Consider the following 16594-nt stretch of genomic DNA (forward strand, 5'->3'; position numbering starts at 1 on the left):
GAGTCTTGACTAAAAAGGCAGAAGCCCGTCTGTTTGTTTGCCTAACTATGTAAATATTCTTCCATGAGGTAACACAACTAGTAACAAGAAGATATGCATCACAGCAAAAATTGCTAGAGAAAAGGACTTGATTTAGTCATTGATATGGGATTAAAAATGTACAGTTGACATTAGATCATGGAACAAAACATGCACTGACATGCAATAGCAATGACATAGTTGCATTCACTTATAATCAGCTCTGTGCTCAAAATGGTTTTCATAAAACAAACAAATAAACAAACAAACAAAAATTTAAATACAGTAATGGATATGAGGAATTTAATAAGCTTCTAAAAACAAACAAACAAAGGTTAAAAAAAAACACAAAACAAAGGTTAAGAAAACTCAAAAGCACTTATGAGAAAAGTTGATGAATTATTTTATTTTTATTTTATTTTATTTTATTTTATTTATTTATTTAATGTTTTTATTTTATTTTATTTTATTTTTATTTTATTTTATTTTATTTTATTTTATTTTATTTTATTTTATTTTATTTTATATTTAAAACTTAATTCTGATCTCAGATTTCTACTTGCAATAAGCTGTTAGCTAGGATGTGAATGATCTATCTACGTAATCCACTACAAGTGCAAAACTCGGTCTATAAAACAGACTGATTTTTCTAGTTCTTGTTTAATTTGATACTTGATTATTCTTACTATCTGGAGCACAAATTGTATTTCTTGCTGATACTGGAAAAACTGTTCACGTGCCCTGGCTTTCTGTGTCATGTAAGGTGTATAATACTGCAAATGAAAAGAGCATGTAATCTCTATGGGCAAGAGAGAAACAAGTCAGTACATGTGTGAGTCAGAAAGTTAAGAATGTAGGGATCTTCCAAATCAGAGTAGTAATAATACCCAGTTTGTTTTCTTACCTAGAGGTAGTTAACCATTTATTGCAATATTTTGAAGGACATTCTAATCACTTTGCTTGAATGCAGAACTTTTGCTGAAAATTGAGGTAAAAGTTACACTGAGCAAAGAGACCTTTTACATTTTTATATATAACTTTTTAACACCCATGGACATACTGAAATAAAAATTGCAGGTTTTAAGAGCCTCAGAGATTTGAACCAAATTGCAAAGAAGCCTGACGGTTTCAGAAACCTAAACAGAAATTGACCTCTAATGTAAGTTCTGGAACAATGTACCTTATGAACTAGAAATAACGTAATGTAGAAATAATGTAACAAGTAATTGGATAAACCAGAATATACTTGAGATGGATGAATAAGAAAAAAACTTTGAAAATATTAAAAATGCTCAAAATATCAACATTTTATTTTCAGAGGTGAAAATCTTTTACTAAAACTCAGTGAAATGTGGGTGCATATGAGCATTTTATCAAACAACTTTTTGGTTAGGTTAAAGAGTTTAAAGTAATATCACTAGAAATTGGAATAATTCATACAGTATTAATAATTTATATATAATAATTTTCATAGTATATAATAATTTTATATAATTATATATATAACTGTATTAAGTATATAACTTATATAGTATATAATAATTTTTATATATAATTATATAGTTATATATAATTATATATAATATAAATTATATATATGTGTGTAATAATTTATATAGCATATAATAATTTATATAGTTTTTGTGGGCTAATCCCACATTTTTTTTTCTTAGAAATTTGTGTTATTTTGTTAAATAATGCTAGCCAAAATCCTTCTCAATCCTCTTTTGCTTTTTGCTAACATGATCTACTAGAGTCATGAATGCTGCATTACTTACCAGAAAAAATAAAAGTATTTCCTTTTAACTGGAGATAACAGCATTCTTAATTAAATATCTTTCCCTTTTAGATGCAAAGGAAAATGACTTCCATTTATACAGGCAGCTTGCCTAACTCTGAGCAACTGATAGTGAAGTTCCCAGCAAACTGCTGCATTCCACAAGTGCCTTTAGTTCCTTGCGAGTATTAAAGGGTACAGTGTGGCACTGGATTTGTCCCAGTTGGGTTGGACTGGAACTCAAATAGATCTCAAAATAGGTGTATATCTTTAAAAGATACTAGCTTGCCCCAAACCAAGCTCTTAATTAGATTCTCCAAGTGGCTGCATCTTGTAGAAGTCTGTTCTCTATGCCATGTAGCCTGAGTACTATGCTTCAGTTCTTAAACCTTATACCTCACAGAGGTCTTGCAAAGCCTGATACTGACATGCTGAAAAGGAAAGATTCTGTAGTTAGTTTAGAGCAATAGACAGGACAAGTCGCAGGTTTATATACTGTTCCTTCCTTCCTTCCTTCCTTCCTTCCTTCCTTCCTTCCTTCCTTCCTTCCTTCCTTCCTTCCTTCCTTCCTTCCTTCCTTCCTTCCTTCCTTCCTTCCTTCCTTCCTTCCTTCCTTCCTTCCTTCCTTCCTTCCTTCCTTCCTTCCTTCCTTTTTTTTATTTTTCTCAAGGTATGTCTCCTAATACTGCCAAGATGTAGTCAGTAAGTGCTAATAAAGGGCAAAATTCACAGCTTAAAATACCATTGTTACATTGTAAAATGGGACTAAGGTGAAACCTATGGCAAATGAGAGATAAGTTTTCAAAACAAAACAAAAGTAGGTCCTGTTTCTTACTCTTTTCAGTGTTCTTCTAAAGGTTTAAACTGTACTAAATGCCCTGTAGGATAATAAATTCCCGTGCTTTGAGATTAACATTTCACCTTTCTCCAAGCAAACCACACATACTAGACTTTTTAAAAAGTTTTCTCTCATTTCATAACAGAATATATTTTGGATTGGACTGCATCTTTGTTCATTGCCAAGAAGCTCCCAGATGAATGGAGCTGTGAAGGCAGCTGGCTGCCATTTGCTCTAGAGATCTTCTAGAGCTTAGAGATTCTAAGGAATTTGGAGATGAGTAAAGCATGTGAAAGCCGTACCTGTACCATTTCTTCCCTGCTTATGCTCATTAGATCAGGGAACATAAAGACTATATTGTACTGGACGTTACACTACTTTTGTACCACTTAAAAGCCGTATGTTGATTCCTGTATTCTACCTTAAAGCTGTACTTTAGCAACACAGTTAAAAATTCTGAAGAAGAGTAAAACTGACCAGACCTTACTTGGTGGGGTGCCAGAGAACTGTCGTTTACACCTTTTAATGGTGTATTCCTCAATAACTGGATTACACTCAAAATTTAAAAATCACATGCAACATCATAAAAAGTGGTTCAACTCACTAGCTACAATGTATGCAGGCCATCTTTGAAGAAGCATTTAGTTTTAGGAGTAGTTCTAATCAACTTTGTAGTGTATGGTGTATAACTATCTCTTTGTAGCTAATAGCAAGATGGCTTTTAAAATTGAGTTTCACTTTTCAACTGAGTAGTATTTACAGAATTACAGTAATCTGATATAAAGAAATAGATTCTTCTTCTTCTAAGCCAATCCCCAAGATTTTATTACATCCTTCATTTATTACATCCTTCAAGTTAGAAAGTTATTATGTCCTTGAAATTATATTCAACAATGAGATTTCAGCTTTTTAAGAAGATAAGTTTAAAAGTAAGTAAGAAAAAGAATATCTCAGTTGACTGTGGAAAATGAAAATTTGCTCCTTTTTAAAAATTTTAGACTAATTTAATATTTGCTTTAAAACTTAAAAAAAAATAAAAAAAAAAAAATACCAAGTGTCTAAATGACCTATGAAAGATTTAAGATAAAATTAACTTATAACATGGGATCTCTTTAATAAGGGAATATGCAGAAATGGCAGTTCTAGCACTGTCATTAAATAATAATAATAATAATAATAATAATAATAATAATAATAATAATAATAATAATAATAATAATAATAATAATAATAATAATAATAATAATAGTAATAATATGAGTCTATGTAGGGATTCCTGTCCCTACATTATTATTATAATATAAGCTTATTTTAAAGTGCACAGCATCATGTTCAACACTTCAACTCTTTCATTACCTCTGACCAGCTTCTGTGTAATGTTTTCTCAGCTGTAAAGTGAGCACTCTCAGTGACACACAGAGAAAAGGACACAGACTCAAGAACTGAATACAAGACTCCTCATTCAACTAATCAACTAATCTCAATTTTGAGACCATTTCTTTTTCTTCCAGTTGAACCCAGTTTAGAAATGATCTATTGTTTCTGGATCCGTAATGGATTCTGTATCCAGATATAGACTAGGATCTACAATGTCTGTAGTGAGTTATTCTATTTATACATCTATAAACACTGAGAGAAAAGTGATAAATTTATATTAAAAAAAAAATACACAAAATTATGTAATACTGGGTATTTTCAGTCTCCATTGGAGAAACTACATAGATATAATTATCATATCTTACATTAAATTGCTTATCCTACTTATTACTTATTACTACTATTAGTGTTACTTTCAAATTATGTAAGTAGAAAAAACAGTAAAAGATATGTTCTTCACAATGAGTTGTGCTTGCTACATACATCTTAGTGTGTCCATTGAGAGCATACATATTCACTGGTAATTGTTTTCTGGATTTTCATTTGAGCTGAGGCATACCTGTGCTTGAACACCCCTAGTACTTTGGGATAAAAATGCCACATGAGAATATATTTTCTATTTTCTGATTTTAAATTCATAAGAAAAGCTAACAGAAAAAGTGACCTTAACTATGTTATCACTTATTGTGAGACAATATTGTATTTGGGATCTCCTATTATACATACAGTTGTGCAGCCAGATGACACATTGTGCTAGATCTTTTTTAAATAAAAACTCTTTCCGAGATGAAGAGTATAGTAAAGGTTAATAATATTATTTTCCTGCAGTTTCTTTTCGATAGACAGTGACTTCATTTTCATATTCCAGAGCTTTTACCCTTGTAGGTAAAATATCTAAGCCTAAAAATACGTGTATACGTGTATAACACATGTATAGAGGTTCTATAAAACTTCAGAGATGGCAACATCATGCCTAGCATGGCAGCACTTCTTAAAAGAAGTTTTGCAGAAGTTCTTATGTGAGAAACTAGCAGTCTCCTGGTGAAACAAGCAGGATGAGGAAGATTAGTAGCTGAAGCAAACTGTAAAGAAGCAGAACCAAGATCTGCTCAGATCATCTCAGATTCTACTGAGAGGAGTAGAATTCTGTGATTCAGCACAGAAGATTGGATGTCCAGCCTCACTGAAGCTGAAGGTCTTGTGATCTGTAAAAACATTCCTTGAAATACAAAGCAAGTAAGGTGTTTTCACCACATTGGAAGTAGACCAGTACTGGAAAAACAGTACTGACATTTTAGGGAAAACAGTACTGACATTTTAGGAAAAAAGTTCTTCCTGCACTGTTGGGGATGGGTGAGAGTGGGTAGAAAGGTCAGAATGTGAGCACCTGGGGAAGGCTAGGCAAAGACAATAGTCTGGCAATTCAGCTACTGGAAAAATTATAGGATTCCGTGACAAAGGACAGCAAATCAAATGGGTTATAAACTTTACAAGAAGGTGTAGTTGTTTCACTATAAGCACTGGTGTAGGTGGTTTTCTAAACTGTAAAGGTACCATCAAAGGATAACAATCACAGTGCAGGATGTAATCTTGATCATTAGGTGGATTCAGCAAAAACATTCTGTGTGTAATACGCAACTATACTATTACATGAAGTATGTTATAGGCCTCTTTCTACTTGTAAGAAATTCTTTATTTTCTTACTTACTGCAACAGACTTCGTCTATCTGGTATGTCAATTATATATACCTGTAAATATTTCTACTTAAGCCTTTTAAGCCACAAGAAAATATTTTATGTAAGATGTTTTCTTTGGTTTTAGGTGGGGATTTTTCTAATAACTCCATGTAAGTTCCTGGAATATTAATACTTTGAGACTTCTGAACTATTATCTCTGGCTTCTTTTCACTTGTTAGTTTGAAAAGTCTGAGTTTGTTTTCTCTGTCCTTGGACAGGACAAATGGAACAGACATTTAATAAAAGAAAGATCAGACCACGGGAGGCAATCAAACTGATGTACAAGATTTTGTCCCTTCTTTTTTACCTGTGCTACCACTACAATGTCTAGCCTACCTGATAGTGGTAATGCTCAGGAGGTATAGGACTACATCCTGATGGTCCTTGAATCCTTAGTGGGATTTGGTTTCCTCATCTTCACTTTTATTGAAAAGCTGGATTTTACAGAATGCCCTTTCATGACGGGCAAGATTTATCTAAAATGTTATGAATGTCAGTGCTGAAATTCATCTCTCAGCCATGCTGTGAGACATCAGAGAAAGGTCACCACATGATATAACATTTGAAACAGAGAGTCTCATAAGATATGTTACCAAACACCTATTAAAACTTCTATTTTCAAGTAACTACCTGCAGATTTTCAAACTACATTCTCTGTGGTCAGATTTGGGGTTGTCTTGTGAAGTTCTGAATTATAATCCAGCCATAAGTGGGATGTTGATGAGGGAGAAGGATGCTGTGAACAAACAGGTTATGCACAGACACAAAGAATCTTTCAAGTCTGCTGATGTAACTCACCATTGCAACACAAAGCAAAACATATTCAGAAACTTCAAATTGCTTTATATTCATAATAACCTCCTTAAGGCAGAAAAGTTTTACCAGGGTCCCATCATTGCAATCCATGTTAAAATTTTGGAAGTCAGATGGAAAGAGAAGCAACCTGTCACCTTGAATTCCCTTGTACAATATAACAATATTATATGCAATTGCAATTCTACACTTATCTTTCAGAAAGTAGTTGACCACAGTCTGCTTCCTCGTTTAGTTAGATTCTTGAGGTATACTCCTCAAAATATTCTGTTAAGTATAAAACACTGAAACCTTTCCTCTTCAAGCAAAGATATTGAAGGCTTAATTTTAATGTTATATATCTAATTCTGAAAATATGTAGTATTATTTCAAATTTAATCTACTGTAAACAGTTACTGAGTTTGAGAAAACTAGCTTTACAGTGAGTATGAGAGTCTAAGCAGTTAGGTGATAATGGATAGCACATGTGCCAATTAAAACCAGGCTCAGCAACTTACATGCTGGAATGCATTTCAGTATTAGCTACACTGTTTTGATACTCAGAATTGGGTCTCCACTGGTTTCAGTGGGTAGGAAAACTTTGCTCTTTGCTGAAAACAAATAAGCCCTGAGGGTTTCAAATTTTCTGTGAATCAATGGGTCCTCTTGTCTCCTCTCTTCTTCCCCAGTTGTGTAAAAGTATATTCCACTTTCATATCTTGCCAGTTTAAGGTCCTCTTCTTTTTATAGTACAAAACAGTGGTCTAGAAAAGAGTACATATTTAACAATATATTATTGCTTTCCAGAATTATTCTGACCATGCTCAGCTCTTTTCTGCGAAGAGAGAATTTGTATGCTCCTATTCATACAGGAAGAGCAATCCACCTACTAATGTTATTCCACCGTTTTTGCAATAGCATAATCTACAACAGTATGAGAGTAAGGCAGATTGTTTTAAATTACATTGTCAGTGGACTGTTTTAAATTACATTGTCAGTGATTTTCCATATAAGGTCCATATTTCAATTTAAATATGTTAATGAAAATGATTATTACTAGATGTGAATCTTGATTTTATTTTTTTTAGTGATTTAGCTGCCCTGGTAATGCCCACAGCCCACTAGGTCCACTGTGATGTTCACATTTTGTCACATAGATCTATAGTATATATATAGACAAAGTTGGTTCTGCGGTTTGTCAGTACAGTGAATGAGACAGGAGTTCTGTGGATAAACATGTGGATAATTAAAGAGTGCATCTTAATGTATTCTTATAGGCTTAAGAACGCAGTGACAATTCTGAGTGAGTTGATTTCCCACTTTGCAAGAATGTGATCATTCACAAACTATGATCAGTCTTGGCTTACAACTAGAGGCATTCCTAAGCTAAGTACAGAGTGTGGCTCTTCAGTTTTACAAAAAATTCAGGGAAACATTAGCAAAAATGTAGCCTACAAATGTAAAATATTAGTTCTGCCTTGAGATACTTCATATTTGCAAATATTATAGTCTGTCACAATTCAAACATCTTGTTTTTATTTTTGAATAATAATCTCCAGGGTACACTTGCTGTTAAATCTTAATGTAAATAACAGCTCTATCTAAAAATGACATTAATGAAGAGTGCACAATAAGTGAAAAGAAGTACACTGTCATTTTCAAGTGCTAATGCATAGCTAAGATAATCCTTCTATGGAGTGATGATATTATAGCAAATAATGCATGATAACATCTGCCAATATGTTGATTTGACTAACTCAATAGTAATTCTTCTTGTTTCATTATGTGGAATGCCATTACTTGGTCAAGGTCCCACTGTGGTCATTGGAAGCATACATTATCCTCATATGTTACATATGATGTATGTAAAGTGCAGAGAGCTGGGGCAGGCTGGTGTTGTTACTGGTAGGTGACACCGTGTCTATATAACAGGCAGACTAAGAACACATGTTGGATGGTAACTTTTTCAGTTTTATATGCAGTATTATTAACAAATTAACAAAGTGGTTGTATTAGCAAACACTCTTAGCCTGTTCTGAGGGCTGGATTGTTTACTCAACAGCCAGAAGTGTCCAAAAGCAAAAAGAAGCATTCAGGTACAGTCAGTGTCTAATAGTTCTTGACCAGGTTCTTTTAAGTAACACATACAAGGAAAGTGAAAGGTTATTCCACTGATTTTTATTGCCACTGTTTACAAGCCACTGTTACTTGAGAAGTAAGCTTTTGAAGAACTCCAGTAGCATCACTGACTCCAGTGAAAAACCTTCTCTTGAATCTTAGAACTTTGCTTTGCTATTTTATAAATGTAGTAACCATTAGTAAGAGATTTTCTGTAATTTTTGAGATTCAATTGTAGATAACATTACAGTGATTTCATTTTTTGGAAATCATGGTTTTGAAATGTATTAGTCTGTTTGTTTACTTCTTTGAATCTTATTTTCATAACTTATTCAACCAAGAAACTGAAATATTAAAATCAGGGAGAATTATCCCATACCTTGAAAGCTTGTTATAGATACTCTATGGATATCCTTTCAGTTCTACCTCTCCACTTAAAATATACCTAGAATGAAGTTTAGAGTGTTTTACTTGAGTAAGAAGTGCTAGAAAGATGTCTTGTTTTAGTATTTCCAGGTCTGGAATACCACACAGCAGTGGTAAAAGCCAAATAACCTAAACAGAAATGATGTGGTATTCTTCTAAGCTATTATGCAGTCTCACCTCTCATGGTTAGGACAGTGGAATTATATGAATATTATGAAAGATAGAATGGAACATAGGAACCAGCAACTTGGCTTTCAAAAACAAAGATGAATTTTTATTTGTTAGACAGTCAGAACAATTGTATTCTTGACTGTAAAATTCATAACCTTGATGTTGTCTTTGACAAAACAAACAAACAAACAAACAAACAAAACAGTTTTCAGTATCACTTGGACAAATCCAGTGTTATATATATTTGAGATGTCAAAATAGTAGTAATATTCACTGAATTTATATTTTGATTTCATAAGCATGATGGAATTCCTCATATATTCATTCATCAGCCACAAAATTTTAAAAGTATGTATTTCTGAGGGAAAAAAAAATTGAGATGGAGTGTAAACAAATATGCATGGGGAGGAGATAAAAGCCTACTAAAATAGGTAAGGTGATTTTGAAGAATAATATATGGGCGGATATAGTTTTGCTTTTGTTGTTTGTTTAATTGGAATGGAAAAGTAAGCCTGTTTTTAACTCTAACAGACTTTCCATGTAGTTTCACTATCTTTCCCATTGTTCTGCCATTTACCCATCTGTAAGATCAGGTTGGTACTTAATAAACATCTTTGGTTTCTAACTTTTATTGTGTGTATGTAGGCTGCAAAACATAACAGAACCATGGTTATATGAAATGGTCATCATGCTGATGTAGTAATGCTCAAAGATGCAAATAAGTGTGGAAAAACAAAGCAAAACAAAATAAAACTCTAAAAACATTACAACAGAGAAGAATTTGTGCTGAAACAATGAACAGGCAATGGGTTCATCAGTTACAAAACTGAATTACATGCTTAACTGAACAAAAAAATTGTGAATCACATACAAATTTGAGATTTTCCTTTTTCTGTTTTCTGTGTTGTTTTTGGGTGAATATTTTGTATGACACCCTGATGACATGAATAAGACAAAATCCTTGTCACCGTGAGGGTAGAATTGTGCCCAGGGTGCTATCTGACTAGGACATAAGAATCTGAAGACTGGGTGAAAACAACAATCCATCAAGACCATGCTATTGATCTCTGACATCAGGCGACAGTGAGAGCCAAGAGATTTTAGGCATGCAGTGCAGGTACACAATGATTTATTTTATTTTATTTTACTTCATTTATTTTATTTTATTTTATTTTATTTTATTTTATTTTATTTTATTTTATTTTATTTTATTTTATTTTATTTTATTTTATTTTATTTTATTTTATTTTATTATTTTATTTTATTTTATTTTATTTTATTTTATTTTATTTTATTTTATTTTATTTTATTTTATTTTATTTTATTTTAAATATAGGGCCTCTGGCTGTTTGCGTCTTAGTGGTGGATTATTTAATGACTGTGACCAACGATTCTTTGAGTCTGTGTATGCATCTGTGTATAAATATATTTGTTTCTTGGGATTATACAGTAGTAGTAGTTAGTTTTCAGTGTGTAGTTTATTTGCAAGCTTCCATGATGTTCCAAGATGAAACACCTCTTAGAAATTTTAGGTGGTCAGTAGCCAGTACCCCACCCCCCACCATAAAAAAAAACAAACAAACAAACAAATGAAGCACTCCCCAAAAGCTGAAATCACAGACCAGCTTACACATGGCTCACACAAACAATGGATCAAGCAGTCACACCAAAACTGCTGAAGGTAATTTATTATAGCGAATGTGTTGACTGTTAGTGGTTTGATCCACATACGATTTTTAAAGAAAATCAGGGACATTTGCAGGAATTAAGGACTAAAGAAGTCAGCTATACTCTCCTCTCATACATCTACATCTACACTGGGAAGAGAGTTTGATATCTTACTGGAATTGTTTAGCTTAGAGCTTTTGCTGACTTTGCCTGAAGCATTGGTGTGCAGGAATCATAAGTGACAACACTGACAGTGGTGGATGAGAACTGTGAAATGAGAAGATTGAGTGATGGTGAAGTAATTGTCAAACCAAACCATTAAAGGTTTTTAATTCTACCCATGCTACACAGATACTTGGGTGTACGACTAACACAGAGTAATTTGACTTTATACATATACCAAAAAAAATATTGAAAATCACTTTTTCTTAAGTCCTCATGCAGTTTTATGGCTTCTCCTTTGTACATTTTTGTTATGGTTGGGTTGTTATCCTCTAGTTACTCTTTACTTGCAGATAAAATTACACACTAATTTGCATCTAATCAACAGAAATAATGTTATTTTCAAAGGTACGTTATCATATTGTTATTTGCAATGGTCAGAGTCAAGCAAGTGCTGACAAGCCACTTTGTGTGGCAGTTTCCTTGTCATTAACCTAGTCTGGTCTAGGCTTTGACTTCAAAATAGGAAGTTTTGCAATGGAGCTAGCAATTCTAGCTTGGTCTGAGCATGGATATGCTCAAGGAATTTACTTACATCTGTGTTAGCTTTTTCTTTTTTTTTTTTTTTTTAATGCTTTGAAGTTCCAAAAATTGAAACCACAGTTTATGTGGTTTGGTCTTTAGCATAAATAGCACTTCCTGTTTATCTTCTGTAGAATTGTTTTCTTTAGATTTCTGTTATTGACATATATGCGATAATGCATGGCCATACACAACAATCTGGTTTAGGATTTTGAGAAAGTAAGAGTGAAATGCATAAAGCTAAAAAACTGTAGTGTGTTTTAATATATGAGTATATATACATATATGTTAGGAAGCGTAACTGAGGTCATAGGAGTCTTAGCTTTGGTACATCTCTGACTTCAAAACTCAACAGAGTAATTTTAGCAATCATTTTATATATATATATATATTTTTCCACACAGGAGAGATGGATCACTTGTAATATCCATGAGGTCCTCCCAGGAAGGAAAATTAAACTAGCTCATGGTTTAAAAAAAATGATAATAACCTCATTGCAGGTTATTCAGATAGGAAGGAAGAAATAACTATTACTTCCTTTGTTAATGACAATGAAGCTTTAGTAAAAAGAATTATAGTTATTTATGACATTATAACAGAATATCTTGGACAAAGTATCTGTTAATTCTCTGTCAAACTACATGAACTTTGACTTGTTTTTAGTTTATACAGATATATTCATCTAATTCCTCAAACAATAAAAAGGAAAGCTTAGAATACCTCTGAGAATACAGCATTTATCATGCTTTTTATCATAATTCTATTTGTATTTGGTGTCTTTTTTTTTTTTTTTTTTTTTTTTCCTTTTCTCTTTTTTCTTTTCAAGCTCCCTCTTGTGGAACTGTGTGAATGTGAAATCTTTCTTTGGAAAGAAAAAGTTTACAATTGCCCTGGTTGTGGAGAACATATTAAATGTGAATTCCAGCATTTTCAAGGAAGATAAAAAATCATAAAAAATTCCTTTGTAATTCTATGTTACCACTATCATTCCCAGAGACCTGAAATATAGTTTTGGAAGATGTGGGGTGACCAACAAGGTTTGTTGCATCTACCTGCACTGGAAATTGAACAGAATGATTCTACTGAAGTAAACTTTTGTGTAAAGCATTATAGATCTTTCCATGTGTAAAACTGCTTGCAGCTGTTTGTGGGAAGATATCTGCGAATTTTCAGAGGCAGTATGGGTAACAGTTGTGGGTAAGATATCATAATTTATTTATTTATTTTTTTATTTAATGGAATTAAAAGTGACAAAAACAAAACAATACAAATAAAACACAGAATGTCTGATACAGCATCTAGGATGCAGGTAAGTCTTTCTGAAGAGTTGATGGCTATTTTAACTTGGTTACCTAGACTAAAGTTATAATGACTTATATATAATATATATATTATTATATATATATAGTTATAATGAATCCATGGAACTATGGTTTTCACAGCTCCAGAGAGTTACCTCTTGCAGTTTAAAGTATCAGTCACCCAAGGCAATGGTTTCTTATCAGGCATTTCCCCTTCTTTCTCTGTCAATTCTGCAGCAGTTGTGACAAAAACACATACACTACAATAATAGTTTTCTAACACATTTGGATAAAACACCATAAAATCTGTCATTCAGAAGTATTCATAGCTTTGCTTTGATGGACAAAAGCATTTAGCTCTGGAGTGCAGCCATGAGATAATCCTGGTATAAAGCATGCCTGAGTATGCTCAGATGTTTTTGTCAATAGAACATTTTCTTCCATTTCTAAGCAGCATAGAGTTCAATGATGTTGCCCAGCTAAGAGAGTCTTTGTTGAGCTGATGCCTTACATTTGTTGTTTCTGCCTGGCTTGCATAAAGAAAACAGAACCCTTCCTTCTAAACACATTTTTTCTGATGCCCATCACCAGAAAGCATCAATTTTTCTCATTTTGGGTGGTCATGATCATTACCTTTTTGGAATCTTTGAACAGTACACTACTGATATGTGGTTGGTTCTTGTTTGTTTGTTTCTTCTCCTTCTCCTTCTCCTTCTCCTTCTCCTTCTCCTTCTCCTTCTCCTTCTCCTTCTCCTTCTCCTTCTCCTTCTCCTTCTCCTTCTCCTTCTCCTTCTCCTTCTCCTTCTCCTTCTCCTTCGCCTTCGCCTTCTCCTTCTCCTTCGCCTTCGCCTTCGCCTTCGCCTTCGCCTTCGCCTTCTTTGTTGTTATTGTTGTCAGAAAATGCAGATTCATTAAAACTGAAACAAAAGGTTTATAAGATTTTTTTGATCATGTTTTAAGCATATTTTAAAATTCTCAGAAAAGATGCGAGTGTTTTGTGTTACAGCAGCATTTTGTTTTGAAACATCAACTATTTGAAAAAATATATATATTTTGAAGCTATACTAATGAAAAGTGATAGCCTCAGAATTACTTTTTTTTTCTTCTTCTTATATTCTTAGGTAATCAATTATAATAATCAATTAGATTTATAAAAGAATTCTGATAATGAATATTTTTTAACTGTTTCTACACCAAAATAGCCTGGCTTCTGTATCTAGGTATTAGATCTTTTTATGCTTTCATTTATCAGTTGAGTTCTCTATTCTTGAAACTTATGCAGGCACTTAAAATTATGTTGAAAAAATCTATTATTATGTTAGTTATTAAACTAACTTTCTGAAAGCATTTGCTATGAGCCATAATGTTTCCTTGATTCCTCACATTATTTTTGTAGTCGATAAATCCATAACTTTTTTCATAATTTATGTATCATTTCTGAAGTGTCAGAAATGAAATGAAACTGAGTTAAGTGGTCCAATGATAGACTCATCAGTAAACATGTGATTGTAAAACAAGCATAACTAAACTTTTATAAAATCTTCCAACAAGAGAATGTGGATTTGGTATTCATAGTGTTTTCAAATTTCAAAAGAGGAGGTGCACATTTGTACACATACAAAGATCTTGGTTAAAGATCTTAACCTTTGTTAAGATTCAAAAATTATCTTGGTTACAAGTAATATAAAGGCTAAATCATATACATAGCATCTCTTAACTAGAGGATAAGGCCTTTAACTCTTTACAGATGTAAGTCTGAATTTTACTCTATTGGACTGAAAGTAATGTCAGGGTCTAGAAAACAAAACGTGACAGAAGTGGCTCACTAACACATAATCCCTGCAGTGAAAAAGAAACAGGGAAGACAAGACCAAAATTCTGCTGATTTGCTGATGCAAATAAAACTCATAGAAATAAAACCAGAAATACATTTTTCAGACTGCAACATTGAAATTCATAAGATATCACAGATTTATTATGACATAAAGACATATAATGACACTAGTGAAATGAATATCCTATTTGAAGGAAAGAAAAAAAAATGGCTTAGAGGAATTTAAGATCTCTCTTCCTAGCCATTTAATTTGGCTTGTCAGTTACCAGCAGGCATGTACAGAGTTGAATGGCTCTGATGTTGCATTTCTTGTCCATTTCCATCAATGGTATAACAAATCCCAGCACAGAACAAAAAATATTATATGATTTTGAGTGAAATCTGAAAGGATGTCGTTTGTTAGGTGACAGCAGTTTCTGTCCTTGTGTAGTACTAGTTATGAAGACAGAGTTGTGCTTAAGCAAACCACCTTTTAATCAAGAATAAATGCGTTCCATCCATGACATAACTTCATGAAAGTAAAGAGCCAGAGGTGGACGAGTACCCAACATTTTATTACAGGACTAACTCTAAGGTCGTTTTTTCAGACTGATTGTAAATTGATTTTGCAATTGCCTTTACATAAAATTAAATAAAGATGTCTGAGGTGGTACTTTGACCTGAAGAACTTATTTTGTGTAGTATGTAAAATACATTAGATTTTGTACTTGCAGACTTTCATTATTGTGTGATACGTTGTGATTATCAGTACGGGTTTAAAGTAATACATAATTATTTCTTTATTTTGAATGATGCTCACTTAAACAGTGCAATTAAATATTGTTATCACTTTAAATCAATATTGATGAGTTATAAGATATAACTGTACACAACATTTGAAAGGATATGATTTATGGTTAATTTAATACACCAGGGGCCATTCTAACCTATTTTAACATGTGAATGTTGTTGTCTGTTGGGGTATGATTCAACTGCTATAATTGGTTATTGTTACTTACAACTTATAATTGGTTTGTATAGATATGATGAGGTATCTGCTGAAGAGTTTTATACAGTTACCTGAAAATATCAGGTATGAAAATAGTGACTTTCTCAGGGCCAGATTAAGTAAAATAAACTACTGGATAAACTGTGGATAAACTGTGAAGCTCTGACTTATCTCTTAGTCTTTCCTTTACTGGTGTTCCTTCCAGGTGTATATCATAATTCATTTCTCATGCAAGGATGGAATATGGACCTGTGGAAATGTTCTGTTAAATGTGAACAAATAAATAATAAAATAATAAAATTATTTATTTTATTCAAAATTGCAATGCTAGTGTGGTAGGACCATAAATGGAATTCATAAGTTTTGTGACTTACTTTGGATTGTACCTTAATTTTTTTGCAATACCAAAATTAATATATGGTCATAGGTGTCTTTCCAGTGGATATAGTTGGAGCTTTGACCTGCTTTGCTGGATGGTAGCTAAATACATTTTTACTCTCCTGACTCATCCTTACATAGTCAGTACTTCTCACCAGTGCAGGAGAATTTATCCTGGAAAAATGTAAATGTTCACAAAATGACTAGTGTTGCATAATTTAAGGATTTCAAAGCATGGAATAGCAACAAATTGCAAATGTTTACTTGCCATTTTGTGTGTGTGTGTGTGAACTAGGAAATACCTCTGCTTCTTAAAAGCCTGGTGCTTAGTGATATGAATAACCTATTTGTTATGTAATTACCTTTGAGGGGGCTGCCAAAACAACAACAACAATAGCAACAACAACAAAGCCAAGCCAATAAGGTT

This window comes from Aythya marila (genome assembly GCF_965140915.1).
Source record: "Aythya marila genome assembly, chromosome: Z".
NCBI lineage: Eukaryota > Metazoa > Chordata > Aves > Anseriformes > Anatidae > Aythya > Aythya marila.